Source organism: Agrilus planipennis, unplaced genomic scaffold (genome assembly GCF_000699045.2).
Source record: "Agrilus planipennis isolate EAB-ADULT unplaced genomic scaffold, Apla_2.0 scaffold3, whole genome shotgun sequence".
In the NCBI taxonomy this organism is placed as follows: Eukaryota; Metazoa; Arthropoda; class Insecta; order Coleoptera; family Buprestidae; genus Agrilus; species Agrilus planipennis.
Genome location: NW_020442460.1, coordinates 895383 through 902329, shown reverse-complemented (window position 1 = coordinate 902329; position 6947 = coordinate 895383).

Here is a 6947-nt window from a genome sequence, read left to right as displayed (position 1 = left end):
ACCAAAATTTTGAGAAAAAAATTGCTCGTGATTTCACGGCAAAAATTTCGTATTTTTTTTGTGGTAAACAAAACTGAAAAATAAAAAAACAAATTCTGATCAAATCAAATTATTTCTATGTGCTAACAATTATATAAATTGTTTACATGTTCTAAAATGAACTTGTTCACTTTTCTCTGATTTTGGTTAGATTTTGTCGCCCATGAGTTGTACGGTTGAGCAATAATGTAAGAAACTAATTATTTTTTGATAACAATACTGGCTTTATATTCGACTGCTAATTTTTTGTGACAACAAAAGACATTTAGCAGTGTCTTTCCACGTTCTACCTTAGGTCAAATATTTGTTGGTATTTTCAGATGTTACTAACTTATTCAAGGTTAAAATAATTAGTTTTCATTTTCTTGGTATTTTATTGTTAGAACTAAATCGAGTAGTGAGAAATAAAACTAAAATAAATTTATAATATATGCAAATAACGTATTAAATCACCCAAACTGCTTAAAAACAATACTACTTACTACTATTTGATATAATAAAAATAAAGTAAATCACACTTAAAGAATAACGATCGTTTTTACAGCTTTTATTTTCATTTTTTTTCCTATCCAGATTTTAAAATTCATGACTATCAAATTACTTCTTCTTTTTTCAATAGGAACATGAAGCGTTACCCATAATAAAGCTTGAGATTGTATCTTTCTCATGAGTGAGAAAAACTAAAGTCCATTTTGCTACAACATTTACATTAGGTCACACCTTTTTATAACTTGTCATATAATTTGTTCAGACTGCGCGATTATTTCCTAGATATAAAATAATTCGTAGATCAACAACAGACGAAATATTGCTGAGATTATTGTAATCAATACAAAAGAGCAACTGATATTTTAATAGACTACATACAGTATAACTATTGTTAGTAGCAAACTAGTAGGTCAAACAATTAAATAATTAAGTATTTATAAACTCCTACACACTTATAACAGCGTCTTTTTAATTAAAACGGAGGAATTCGTTAGATAGTAATTCTAACTAATATTACAATTACGAAATCTGAGTTTGATTGGTTGCTATCATTTCACGCCTTTGTAGATGCATTGTCTCTTCTGGAAGGATAGAAAAATTAGTTTTATATGATCGTCGGGGAAGTCCCAGAGGATTATAAACGGAACCTGGTAGTAACCATATCTAAAAAGAGAGGCGCGAATAGGTGGGAGACATTTAGAACAATTGTTTCAGTTAAATGGACCTCTCATGTTCTTTTATTCTGGTTTCGATGGATATATCTGTTTCCCCGATGTATACATGTACACCTTTCCACAGGAGTGTGGAATCCGATAGACTCCCTTAGATTCCATAGGAACAATATCCTTCACCCTGGAAAGCTCGTTCTTACGTTTACCAGAAGTGTTGACTATTGTCTTGACGCCTTCCTTTTGCAGAACTCGATCAATTTTGTCCGTGACTCCTTTAAAGAATGGCAGATATGCTTTGAAGTTTGACTCTTCTTCAGTGGTCTTGAGTACCGCTCTGCTGGGTTATCGATATTTTAGTATTGTACAATTCACATCACACCTCCAGTACCCCTTACTGATAAGTGTGTCAGTGTCAAAACGAAGTTTCTTGTCCAAAGGTTTTGGTTTGTAAATAGTGAAGGAGTTGATCAGTAACTGTGAATGATGAGAGTTGGCATTGAGATATCTGTTGATATAGGTGGACTTCCGGTAGCGACAGTGTCCTAAGGTGCCATGTGACCGACAGGATAACATAACATCTAGGAAGGTTAATTTTCCTTAGTATTCCCGCTCCATTGTAGACTTGATGTTTGGATAATGTGAGTTGGGAATTTGTAGGAACTCTTCTAGTTTCTCAGCATCGTGCAATCACGAAAGTATCGTCCACGTAATTGAACCAGCATTATCATTTTGGTTTTAAAGTTGCATTTTCCAGAATTTCTTGTTCTGATGGCTCCATATGGATGTAGAGCGCAAATGGAGGTAAAGGAGATCCCATGGCTGCATTTTCTACTTATTCATAGTATTTCCAGCGAAAAAGAAAATAGGCTGACCTGACGCGTCTCGTTGTTATGTCCGTTTCCTTTTAGCTTCTCTTTTGTGATGGTCATCCTGTTAGGAACTGGAAAGTTGGTGAACAGAGACTCGACATCGAAGCTTACGAGGAGGTCACTGGGGTCGACTTGAAGATGTTTGATTTATTCTTGTTGTGTTTCCTACGAAGGGGACCAGTTGTTTGAATATGCTGATGCTCTAATGGTGCTGACTATTGGCCGACGTAGTCTTCCTGGTTTCTCGATTTTGAAAAGTCACAGACATTCACAGTTCATAAAAAGGAAATACCCACAAACAGATAATTTTTAACTTTCAAGATTTTTGGTTAAAATACAGGTGTATTAGAACAGCTCAAACCCCAACAACAAAACACTACACAAAACGTTTGAAGTAGTACTTTTCGGTAACAAAAATTGTGATTATTACCGAAGAGAGATGCCAGTTTACTTGGCTCCCTGAAGAAAAGAATTATGTTGCCAAAAGGTACTTCAGACTTTTAGAGTAGTGCTTTGGCGTTGATGGTGTTTGAGTTGTTCTGTAGCGCTAAAGTTCATGTCTTCTTAAATGTTGCACAATTTATTTTAATGCGATCAATTAAAGAAATTTAGAAATCGTTATACTTAATATTCATACTTATGTAGTACATATTCTTGTATTGGTTACTTAATTATGACATAATTGTTAAAACCTAGGAGACTTTTGGCGTCACTTCAAGTTTAACGTTTTTGACAACTTTCAGATCACGAAGGTGAATAAATAGATCATACATACACATACTTGTGTGACTATTTTTGCCATTATTTTGACTGCTGTTGTTATATTTATTGTATATATTTATAATTCATATTTTTGCTCGCTATTTCTGCGAACAATGCACGTGTTCAACCTTGATTTTCCATACATACAATTCGTTTGGACACAATTCGCATCCCATAAACAGGTTGAATGCGTGGAGACAAAGGCATGGGACAAAGTAATTAATTGATCCTATTAGTGACGGGCATTAATAGAATAACAACCTCGAATAATAGAGGTAAAACAGAGACCCAAAAATAATTAGAGAATAAAGGCCAGATTGGTTTAAAAATGTTTTTTAATTGTTAAACCAATTTTTATAATAAAAAGTATTTTACTTCTCCCTGGTGTGGATTCGCGACATCATTGAATAGAGGGGAGAAGGTAAAGATAATGTAAATAGAAAATTGAATCTAAAGAAGTCACTGTCGGTGCAGAAATTAATCATTTAACTGTAATTTGTATGTTTTTGTATTTCTTGATTGAAGGGTAACTACAACAGCGAAAAAGACACTTATACTGGATTTCTTCCTTGTTTTAGAATAGTTTTTTGGATATCAAAGCCAAATCGAGGGCAAAACCAATTTACTATCGCAATCAACGTATTCGTTTTGCTTTTAATGTAAGTATGAGACATTTTTAGGGTTGACTATTAGTTAATTATTCTTAATAGAAGGCTTCGGATGAGGAAATAGTACACGTGCATTTTTATATTGGTCTTTGGTGATGTAAACAATATAAACATACGCTAATTTAAAAAAATTAATTATGTATTAATGAATAGAGTACCTAAATAATTAATGTAGGTGATGGTTAGGAATAGTGAAATAATAAGAGGTCAGGGTACTTAGGATGTATAGAGCTTGGATGTGGGAGCATTTGCGGGGAGATTCTATGCCAGGATATTTGAAAGGAATCAACGAAATCCTTGTTCTAGCAAGATTTAGAACGGGAATTGAATGTAGAGGATCTAAGTATTGGTTGAAGGAGGATGAAAGGTTATAAATGTATGCATATATTGGTTAATTGCGATGAAAATAAGAATTGAGATGATAAGTGAGTGCGAGTTTGATAAGTCATCATCATCATCATCATCATAAGGTCATCAGTCTTAAGACTGGTTGGACACGTACCTCCACTCTTTCCTATTCTGAGCTAAACTTCGCATTTCCCTAAAACTAGAACAGCCCACATCCTTAACTATTTGCGAACAGTAATCTAATCTAGGTCTACCTCTACCCCTCCTAACTCCTGTTTCTGCCTCTAATATGTCTCTGACTAGACCTTCATGCCTGAGAAGGTGTCCTACCAACCTATCTCGCCTATTTTTTATTGACTTCCATAGAGTCCTCTGTTCTCCTATTCTTTCCAATACCTCTTCATTTCTAACCTTTTCTACCCACGATATCCTCATCATCCGCCTATAACACCACATTTCGAACGCTTCTAACCTTTTCTTTTCCGCCGCTCCCACTGTCCATGTTTCGCACCCGTACAACGCCGTGCTCCAAACATACACCTTTAACAACCTTTTTCGAATTTCTAAATTAACCGTTCGCGAGCATAGAAGTGACTTCTTTTTATTAAAGGCGACACGACCTTGCGCTATCCTCTGCTTTATATCCCTACTACTCCTTCTATCCTCACTTATCTGACTTCCTAGTTATCTAAAATCAGCCACTTCTTCTAATTTTTCGTCTCCTGTCTTTCTATTCGCTCTTTCCCTACTTTTTCTTCCCTCGCAAATCAGTATTTTAGTTTTACTTTTATTTATTTTCATACAGTACTGATCTGTCAGTACCGCTTCCATTTTATTTAAAGCTAATAAGTAGTAAGTTGATAAGTATGTGTAATAAAAGAAAAAGAAGCATATTGGGGGGTAAAGAACAAAGGTTGGTAATGTGTTAGAATTGAGATACTCTTTATTTTTTCAGATTAAAAAGGAAACATGTTANAATGTATCAGCCTTGGAGGAGATTATGTTGAGAAATAAAAAAAAAAAATTTTTAAAAACCTTGTTTTTCTTGGTCAGGCCGGAAACTTATCAATCCACCCTCGTATTTCTAGATTCATTCCGTCTCGTATCACAAGGGTTATCTTCAGGATCATTACGTTGTTGATGCAGGATTTCGAACGTTGTTGCTGAACTGACTAAGAATCTCTCTTTTGTCTTCAAGCAAACGGGGAATCTCCAAAGACATCCAACTGTTCGTAGGATTGGGTAGTGTCGGATTCCCGAAGAAGGTGTTTTCGGACTTACTGACTAAAACCCTTCTACCTCAGGTGGCTCGACTCGGAGATCTTCTGACAGTTGCTTGAATATTTCAAATAGTAGCTCAATATTTGTTTGCAAGCTGTGTCAAGGTGGTACCCATCTTCCCTGTTGAGATTATTCGGGTGCTTCTGGATCTCAAAAGCTTCCTCGGTGACTTTGGCTCTCTTTGGCTAGCATCTTTGTTTGATAGAATTGAATATCGTGACCTGTGTCCCAAACATGTTCTGCCAAGCCTGATTTGCTGTGTTGTTTCAGTTAAATGGACCTCTCATGTTCTTTTATTCTCGTTTCGATGGATATATCTGTTTCCCCGATGTAGACATGTACACCTTTCCACAGGAGTGTGGAATCCGATAGACTCCCTTAGATTCCATAGGAACAATATCCTTCACTCTGGAAAGCTCGTTCTTACGTTTACCAGAAGTGTTGATTATCGTCTTGACGCCTTTCTTTTGCAGAACTCGATCAATTTTATCCGTGACTCCTTTAAAGAATGGCAGATATGCTGTGAAGTTTGACTCTTCTTCAGTAGTCTTAAGTGCCTCTCTTCGGGGTTGTCGATATTTCCGTATTGTACAATTCATATCACACCTCCAGTACTCCTTACTGNTTAGTTATGTCTTGTATAAAGAAGGTTTAGTTAGAGTTGTAATGTTAATGTACTTGTAAACAACTTAAGGCTGAAATAAGTATTTATAATAAAAAGAAGTCACTTCTATGTTCGCGAGCGGTTAAACTGGAAATTCGAAAAAGGTTGTTAAAGGTGTATGTTTGGAGCGCGGCGCTGTACGGGTGCGAAGCATGGACAGTGGACGCGGCGGAAAAGATAAATTTAGAAGCGTTCAAAACTTGGTGTTGCAGGCGAATTATGAGGATACCGTGGATAGAAATAAGGAAGTATTAGAGCAGGAGTCACTATGAAAGCGGGTAAGAATTAGGCGAGATATATTCTCAGATATGAAGGGCTAGTTAAAGACATACTGGAAGCAGAAACAGGAATTAAGTTTTAGGGAAATATGAAGATGTGCCATGACGTGATTACTGTAGTTTTTATCTTCAATTACACCTTTCTTCATACATGTTTAATATCTGGATAAAATAAACGAACCACCTAAAAGGATTTTTACATTCGTTTTTCTCCGTATGTTCTATAAAATATACCACTTAATAATACTAATACAAACATTTTANTAATTAATTGATCCTATTAGTGACGGGCATTAATAGAATAACAACCTCGAATAATAGAGGTAAAACAGAGACCCAAAAATAATTAGAGAATAAAGGCCAGATTGGTTTAAAAATGTTTTTTAATTGTTAAACCAATTTTTATAATAAAAAGTATTTTACTTCTCCCTGGTGTGGATTCGCGACATCATTGAATAGAGGGGAGAAGGTAAAGATAATGTAAATAGAAAATTGAATCTAAAGAAGTCACTGTCGGTGCAGAAATTAATCATTTAACTGTAATTTGTATGTTTTTGTATTTCTTGATTGAAGGGTAACTACAACAGCGAAAAAGACACTTATACTGGATTTCTTCCTTGTTTTAGAATAGTTTTTTGGATATCAAAGCCAAATCGAGGGCAAAACCAATTTACTATCGCAATCAACGTATTCGTTTTGCTTTTAATGTAAGTATGAGACATTTTTAGGGTTGACTATTAGTTAATTATTCTTAATAGAAGGCTTCGGATGAGGAAATAGTACACGTGCATTTTTATATTGGTCTTTGGTGATGTAAACAATATAAACATACGCTAATTTAAAAAAATTAATTATGTATTAATGAATAGAGTACCTAA